The sequence below is a fragment of the Capsicum annuum genome, chromosome 2 (assembly GCF_002878395.1).
Source record: "Capsicum annuum cultivar UCD-10X-F1 chromosome 2, UCD10Xv1.1, whole genome shotgun sequence".
Classification (NCBI taxonomy): Eukaryota; Viridiplantae; Streptophyta; class Magnoliopsida; order Solanales; family Solanaceae; genus Capsicum; species Capsicum annuum.
In genome coordinates, this window is record NC_061112.1 from 73129082 (window position 1) to 73138378 (window position 9297).

Sequence of the window (9297 nt, forward strand, 5' to 3'; positions counted from 1 at the left end):
AACTTTCCTTAAACTAACGAAAAGAATATTTATTGTCATTAATTCTAATGACTTCTAATAAGAAATTTTTTTATGACGAATTATATTTAATTAATTTTCAACTCTTAAATATTAGAAAAAATAGCGAAAAGAAGGTTTTGTCTTAAACAAAGACTTTTAACGAAGGGAAAAAAGTTCAAACAATATTTCTAAATACCTTCATACTTTTAATATATTATTATATTATAGATATAAAATATAATATTACAACAACAACAACAAACCCAATGTGTTCTCACAAAAGTGGGGTCTGGGGAGGGTAAGATGTACGCAGTCCATACCGCTACCTCTAAAGAAGTAGAGAGGTTATTTTCGATAGACCCCCGGCTCAAGATAAAGAATAGGCGACAAGGAGATGGATTACATAACAGAAAAGGAGTAAGGAATAATAAAAAGTAAATCAGAGCAATACGAAAATACGAGAGATACGGCAACACGAAATAAGCAAATAGCAACTGAGAAAATATGAAAGGGACACCCACGTATAAGTAACACATACTCTCCGCCATAGACACCTATAGACACAGGCCTAAGGTTACTAACCGGCTACATAAGATCTCTCCTGGTGGCTTGCTACAACCCACACCCTCCCGCTAGCCTTCTACCCTTATTCGCGACCTCCACACATTCCTATCTAGGGTCATGTCCTCAGTAAGTTGAAGCTGCTCCATGTCATATCTGATCACCTCCCTCCAGTATTTCTTCGGCCTATCTCTACTCCTCCTCCTGAAGCCATCCAACGTTAGTCTATCACACTTACGCATTGGGGGATCCGCGTCCCTCCTCATCACATATCCAAACCATCTCAGCCTTTCTTCCCGCATCTTGTCCTCCACCGACGACACTCCCATCTTCTTTTGGATAATCTCATTCCTAATCCTGTCCCCTCTAGTAAGCCCACACATCCAATGCAACATCCTCATTTCCGTCACCCTCGCTTTTTGGATGTGAGAGTGCTTGACTGGTCAACACTCCGCGCTATACAATATGGCCGGCCGGACTGCCACTTTATAGAATTTACCTTTAAGCTTAAGGGACACTTTCTTATCACATAGCACCCCCGAGGCGAGCCTCCATTTCATCCAACCTACTCCAATACGATTGGTGACATCCTCATCAATCTCACCATTCCCTTGGATCAAAGAACCAAGATACTTAAAACTATCCCTCTTACAAACATCTTAGGAGTCCAACCGCACCACCACATCGTTCTCCTGCCTCAAGTCACTAAACTTGCATTCCAAATACTTCGTCTTAAACCAACTCAACCTGAACCCCTTCGACTCAAGGGTTTGCCTCCAAACCTCCAATTTGTCATTCACGCCCCTCCGCATCTCATCAATCAACACTACATCATCCGCAAATAGCATACACCAAGGCACCTCGCCTTGAATACTCCGCGTCAACACGTCCATCACCATCACAAACAGGGTCGAACTAAGAGTCGATCCCTGATACAACCTTGTCTCGACAGGAAAATGGTCTGAGTCTTTTCTCGCCGTCCTCACCCTGGTCTTCCCTCCATCGTACATGTCCTTAATAACTCTGGTGTACGCCATCGGAACCCCTCTCACCTCCAAACACCTCCAAAGAACCTCCCTCGAAACTTTATCATACGTCTTTTCTAGGTCAATGAACACCAAGTGTAAGTCCCTTTTCCTTTCTCTATACTGCTCCACCAATTTCCTCACCAAATAGATTGCCTCTGTCCATGAATGACCGGACAAAAATAAATAAATTATAATAATTTCTGCTATAATAGAAGTGAGCTAAAATTTCAACATGTGTGCTTATTCGCCATTTTCATTAACGTTTGGACATTTTAGTCTTTTCACACTATCATTCCAATTATTTCTGCACTGAATTCCAATTCTTTCTACAGATACAAGGAGAATGTTCTCATGCTTTCCTGTAATTCCAAGAATTATAAATTTGTGCTTCCACATATTATTATTTCTTCCATATTCTACACTTCGGTTGTTTAGCTTGCTCCTATTTCAACTAAAGTTTTGTGGATTTTGTGTTTTCTATTACAATAGAACTGCGCTTAGCATTTCAGTATGTGAGTTTTGTGTTTTTGCTATCTGATTTTAGATTTCCAAGCTGCTATTTTCTGGGTTTTCCTGATTTCATTATCTAAATTGGGGGAAAATTGGTGTATATAATCTTGTTTGGTCTCTATTTTAGCACTTCAAAGGTGGGGTTTCTTGCCAGAATAGCAGAGCCCGATTAATTTCATAGGGTTGCTTATGAGTGCTATCAATAAAGTAGTTAATACAATAACCCTATCTTTTTTATGGGTTTTGTTTTGTGTGTGTTCTCAATTTTGGGGAAATTTTGCTTTTATCTTTAGTTATAAAATGAGGGCATTTGCTGAATGTGAAGAACTTGAAAGTTCACCATTTGAATGGTGTTATGACTGAAGTGATACTACAGTTATAAACTTATAATTGCAGTTTTGATATCAATTAGTTAACATCATAGTGTTGAAAGAAATCTTGTGCTTTTAAAGTCCAGTGAACAAATGTTTTTTTTCTTGAGCAATAATGCAAAGTAAAACTTGTCAGTTGATATCTAAATCCATGTATATCTCTCATTCCACTTTAGTTGCTGCTTCTGTTTATTTCAATTTGATATTTTCTCTCTGTCTGCTTGTTTTAACTTTAGTTTCACCGTCTCACACTGATGTAATGAAATATTTTAACTCGTAGTTTGACATTCAGGATTTTGAGCTACCTCTATCGAAATTCGATCGACAAGTATGTTTGACGATGTTTCTTTTTGCCCTCAATTCCGATTTTCCCTTATCCTAACTCAGCAGTAATTTACTTTCGTATGTTCATTATTAAATTTTTCCGTTCTCTTTTGTCCTTCTACAGTAATTTACTTTCGTATGTTCATTATTAAAATTTTTTCGTTCTCTTTTGTCCTTCTACAGTAATCACTATGCCCCATATCAATCCATTTTCAACTTTCGGCAAGTTGATAATCTACATATATTGGTAGATTTCTTCTACATTTTTGTTGGCTAAGCTTTAGGGTACAGTCAACTTAACTAGCTAACATGTGCTTATCTTTCTATGGTAAAAATTCTTCTTCTATAACGATGTTAGATCATACTATCTACTTACTTTATCCCCCATGAGCATTACAAGTGTGCGTGATTTTAGTTGATTAAGCTCTTGTGAAATACATAGGAATAGAGTTGAGAGTTCTTCTGTTAGATAAGCTTTATGTGAATACTTTATAGTTTGCTTCAGGTTTGGGAAAAATCTGCATTCTTTAGAATTATTCTCAAGTGGAATTTAAGATAGACTAGGTAGAAGTAAGCAGACCTTCATATTAAATAAAAAAAAGGGCAGCCCGGTGCACTAAAGCTACCGCTATGTGCGGTGTCCGGGAAGGGCCCACCATAAGGATGTATCGTACGCAGCCTTACCTTGCATTTCTGCCAGAGGCTGTTTCCAAGGCTTGAACCCGTGACCTTCTGGTCACATGACAGCAACTTTACCAGCTACTCTAGGGCTCCCCTTCGACCTTCATATTAAATATTTTAATATTTTAGATTTAATATTTCTGTAAGCAGACCTTATCCTAGGTCAGAAGTAGAGAGACTATTCCGATAGACCTTCATATTAAATATTTTAATAATTCAGATTTCGCTGAACCAAAGTGATTTACATATTCTATCACATTCCACTGGCATGCTAATTTTCCGTTTGGAGATGATATTGCCAAGTTGCATTATTTGATGTCACTCTTTTCTCTTTTGGCTTTTTGAACTAAGGAACTCATTTATCAATTTAATTCTGAGGAGTATCTAAACAATTCTGAAGACTTTCCTTCTGGGTTACATTGACAGGGTATATGTATTATCGATTTGCGTCTCTTACTGTTCTACTCAATTCTGATAAATTTTAACGCTTCCTTGATATGACGGTGTTAGAATTTGCATATTTAGTGGTAACCTTTTGAAATTATTTTCGCTTGCAGTGTGAACTTAACAATCTGCAGTTATTCGTTTCATAGTTCTAGCTAGAGGTATGTTTTTAAGCCCTTCATTCTGATTTTCTTTTTTTCTGGACATCAACTTTTTCTATCTTGAGTTTTTGGTGAAGTATGATGAAATTATTGAAAAAGCTTTTTCTTAAAATTACCTTAAAATTACCTTACACTTTTCACAGATATATAAGATATTGTACTTTATTTAACCTTATATTCTTCTCTCTCATATAATTCTTCCTTTGTTAATGATTTTGGTTTATGTTTTTGCATTTATATATTTCAACTTCAGTTTCTAGACATGGCAGAAAGACTAAATATCAACAAAATCACCTCAAGCATCATAGACTGGACTTGTAAGATCCAGGTAATAGATAAAGGTCATTGTCGAACAAACAGAGACGGAAACAAAAAATATCAGCTCCTGATATTACAAGATGAAGAGGCATTTTTCATTACACTTAGCAATTTAAAATATTTTTTATATAATTTTCAAGTGATAGTCAATTTATAATACATGACCGAGCCTAGAGGAGCTTTGATATTGCACCACCTATGTCAAATTGATTAACAAAGTTTTGTAAGAGCTTTAGACTGGAATGCATCTGTAGAAGCCAATGGATATAGAAGTTTCATAATTATACATTACAAGATCTCGCAAATAATCAGGAGATAATCAGAGTTTTACTAGCTGAAAGAAAAGAAAAAGGTATCACCAATCCGACATTGCTTCAAACCTCAGCAAGATTCAACAAAATCATGTTCCTTAAACACCATATATGAGTTTATCACTTTGTTCCTTCTACACTCTGCTCCAGTAATAGTAATACGATCTGAAGGAAAAGAGTCTGCCTACTAATATTTTAATGTGAATAATCTCTAATAATCTATTCAATTTCAGTTTATATAAGTTTAATTAATAAACAGAAAGAAAATGTAACTATATTTGCTGGTTTATTACTGGTCAGAGAGCATTGGGTAAAATTTTGTAACAAATTCATGTATATTGATAATAGGAGCCCATAATCTTCAACAACTGTTGCTGCAGCTTCTGTTGGGGTTTTTCCTACTATTTTAGGACCTTCCCTCCCATCCCATTGCTTTCCATACTTGAAACTTTTAGCTGCACTATTCTTGACTGCACACTTTGCTTGTACCTCACTTCTATTATTTATTATTATCTTCTTACTATATTGCTGCTTCCCTTTGTTTTTTTACTGATCAAAATCTCAAAAATACAACACTGATTATTTACTTACTTTATCAATTTCTCCACAGGAAACTCAAATAGAAGCTATCATCTTCGGTATAGATATCACACACTATGAAGACATATTTGTTCCTTTCCAAAAATATTTGGTGTCAATGGCAAATGTGCGAGAATCAACCAAGATATCTGGAATTCCTCTTCATGATTTCACCTGGATGATCGATCGAAGCACAATTGTCGAACCAATAGAAATGGTTACACCCCCTGAACAGCCATTACTGCCACCAACAAAGCTAAATGTTGCACCATTTGATAGTTTTGATTATCAGGGCTCTGAATTTGGTACCTTTCAGCATATACCTTTACTATACGTGCCATACATTATTACTCATTTTTCATAATTGCTCTAACCAGCTCTTAATTTGTTGTAAGATATTCTTGCCATTGTCATAAACGGCAGCCGTCCATCATATACCTCAAATGGAAGCCGAATCCAAGGGTTCATTATAATCGATCATCAGTAAGTTCTCTTCTCCTTTCAGTTGCTCCATTAGTAAATCGCAAATTTCTTTTTTTTTTCATTTACTCACATTTATTGGCTGATTATGTTTTTAACATTTGCACAGGAGCTGACACTTTGGGGGAATTCATAGACCTCTACGGAAATAAACTTTTCACACATGTGAAACAATTTAAAGATTTTCCAGCAATCCTTGCCAAAAAAGTGGGCAAACCAAAATTGTCTTCATCTTCAGGTAAATCATACACATTTTTAAAATTTCTCCCTACTAAAGCGTATAGTATTCAAATTAACACAAACTATTCAACTACATGTTGGCTTGGCGAATTGATTTGGTAGAACGATCCATATCAATCCCCCATATTCACAAGTTGTCGAACTAAAGACATGGTATTCAAGATGCACCTCTTATTATGAATAAATATACCCACACAAAAATAAACTCTTAATATTTTAACTTACATGTAGGGCGAACGAAATGGAACCACTACTTAACTCATACACAACAAAAAGCACAACAGCTACAGGCTTTCTTCTGTTTGTTCCATTTGAAGAACACATCATACTTATTGCCAATATCCATGAATCACCTTCGGTATATTCATTATTCAACTCCTCAATTTACTTTATTACTTGAACTTTTAATAAAATTTACCTTTTCACACACTTGCCAAGGGCCAAATATTTTATGTCCAAGTTAAGTTGTTAATACCCAATGAGAATCAACGGTTTTGCATTTTACTCTGCCCTGACTGCAAGCAACTTGCAGCACTTTCTAAGGAACTGGTCGCTGATAAAATTCTATTGCACAATCTATCGTCGACCAACACATCTTAAATCTAGGTATATATATTTCTTCATTTTACCAAATATCTACTTACGAATTCATAATGATCAACATGTACAAGTGGTGAAATAAATTATTTTTGCCAATTTGACGTTACCATTCGAGATGATACTGGTTCTACAATAGCAACAATTTCAGAAAAAATTGGAGAAGAGCTCCTACGTCTCACTGCAGCCGAAATTTATGACATACCTTTCACCAAGGTGAACTATTGTTTACAAAACAGTGTATTGTAATCTTTTAATTCATATTTTAAAAAAACTGTCTTTCATTGTTTTCTTTCTTTTCTCAGAATCAATTGTTACCACTCTTACCTGTGCAACACAAATTGCGCGGGAAGATATTTACTCTCCAAGTAAAGAGGCTTGGAGAGACCGTACGCAAAAAATCAAGATACATCTTCAGTGAAATTGTTCATCATGTCAATCATCGATAAAGACATCGCTAACAATCCACCAATGCCGACCGCTGCACCAGCTACCAGAAAGCAGTAAACGTAAGCTCAAACAGATTATGACAAAGGAAGACTGAAAGGTATCTCATCCAGTCTTTCATCTTTCCAATATATATATATATATATCTTTACCTCATTATCAACGCAGTAGCCCCCATCCTTTTTAGGGCCTGCTCTACCAAGTTGAAGCTGTAATAGTTGAAAACAACAACATTTGGCTGCAAATTATCTTGAGATGTCTAACCAAAGCATAAGACTTGAAATATATTCTTTTTTTAGTTCTGTGTTTTAATGGTAATTTTGAATTTTTACAACAATGGCTTAGTTTTTGCTGCTGGTGAGTTTCTGCACTTTTTATCTAAATATTCCGAGTGACTAGCGTGTCTGATCTTTGTTTTGTCTTCACCTTTATCCGTATCTAAATGTTTTTCTAATGGTTGTCAGGGTATTAGTAGTACTTGTGCGTTATCTGCAATTAAGGTATCTAAATGTTTTTCTAATGGTTGTCAGAGTATTAGTAGTACTTGTGCGTTATCTGTAATTAAGATGTCTAACTTTGTAGAAATTTATGGACATTGAAATAAACATGGTCGTTATCATGCAATTCAGATTTGACACTGATAGTTAGGGCCCAGCAATTCCATCTCACCAGTAGAAGACTATGAACAATTAGCCTCTGAAATAGAAAACCTGTGAAATCTTATGTTTTTGTGTCTTCAGACATTGATAGCCAACTGAACTTATAGAAAATGTAAATGCATAACCCACAAGTGACAAGCCTAAGGGAATATAATTCTAATCAGTGCAACACAAGCTATATATATTCTTATTTTAAACTTGGTATTGGAAAGGTTTAGAGAAGGTGCAGAAATCAAATACATCATTTATTCTCTGTGATAAGTACTTAGTGTCTTATAAACTATTTGTTAGCTCATGCATTTCGATATGTAAAGTGATTTTGTTGATGTCTGTTGAAAGCTAACTAGACAGAGCTTACTCCCATACTTCACAATTCACACAAAGCAACTTATAGATCTTCAAATTAGTTTTGCTGATGTTTGTTTTGCCTTCATTTGAATTTTCCTTTTTGCTGCTTTTCCCTATTTTTCCTTCATCTACTTTTTTGTTTGTTTTTTCTTAGTCTTTTTGTGTTTTCTGACTACTTCTCTACCTAGGCCCCGTTTGGTCATGGCCCCGTTTGGTCCGGAGTTGAAAATAGAGTTGGAGTTGATTGTGACTGACTATTATTTCTTGATTTTGGTGTCATTAAAATCTCTGTTGTTTTGATTGTGATGTTTTCATTGCGAATACTTTGGAATTATTACGCAAAATGTGTAGAGACGATGGATTTCAGGATGTTGTTTGGGAAAATTCCGGAAAGAAATGTTGTTTCTTGAAATGTGTTTTCTTGTTATATCTCGAAGAGAGAATTATCGATTACCCCCTGAACTCTGACTAGTCCTAAGTACCCCCAAACTTGTTTTTTTGGTATGTCGCGTAACCCCTTTACGCTGATGTGGTAAAATGTTTTACGAGCAATCAAATTTTAAACCTAAGGGTGTCTACACTAGAGACTCGATTAAATGATCTAGAACAAAGATTAACCATTCTAGAAAAAGGAAAAACAAAAGTCACCATAGAAGAAACGGATACACAAGAAGCGGTACATTTAGAAAAGTTAGAAGCAGAACTCTTTTCCATATCGCGTGATGGAGGTATTTTTTATGTCAAATCAATATTTTTAATGATAAAAAAATGAAAAAATTCATTTTCCTTCAATTTTTTCAAAAAATTCAATTATCCCTCTCCCTATTTATTATGCCTCTTCCCCCATTACTTCCAATCTAAAAAAAATTCCTTTGTTTATTAATTTTGTAAAACTTCAGTTTATTAGTTAGTTTATGAAATAAAAATTTCATCCGTTTATTAATTTTGTAAAAATTTTGTTTATTAATCTAAAAAAAAAATCATCGATTTATTAATTCAATCTAAAACTCTAGTTTCCATTCCTATGAAACTCCTTCAATTTTTTAATCTTAATTATATGTATCATATGGGTTATTGTAATTAAAAAAATAACTAAATATCGAAGTAGATATTTGAAACAATATTAACAAAACAAATACTAAAAAAATTATGACACATACTTATAATAAATGTAGTTATATTAGTTATCGGTTTTTAATCCATAACGATTTGATTTTTGATTTAACCGATAAGAAATA

At 34.7% G+C, this 9297-nt stretch overlaps 1 long non-coding RNA gene across 19 annotated transcripts; it reads left to right on the forward strand.

The window, feature by feature from the left end:
* The first annotated feature begins 1911 nt into the window (after nucleotides 1-1911).
* Nucleotides 1912-8892, forward strand: LOC107858521. Of its 19 annotated transcripts, XR_007051962.1 has the most exons (11): nucleotides 1926-2097; nucleotides 2751-2798; nucleotides 3827-3902; nucleotides 4033-4080; nucleotides 5320-5593; nucleotides 5684-5771; nucleotides 5878-6006; nucleotides 6240-6366; nucleotides 6541-6821; nucleotides 6911-7152; nucleotides 8248-8892. It is a non-coding gene; the product is annotated as an uncharacterized LOC107858521 (long non-coding RNA). The 19 variants fall into 19 exon arrangements; XR_007051955.1 differs by lacking the exons at nucleotides 2751-2798; nucleotides 8248-8892 and adding an exon at nucleotides 7240-7386 and having other exon boundaries at nucleotides 1959-2097; XR_001671057.2 differs by lacking the exon at nucleotides 8248-8892 and having other exon boundaries at nucleotides 1960-2101; nucleotides 6911-7386.
* Nucleotides 8893-9297: the final 405 nt, after the last annotated feature.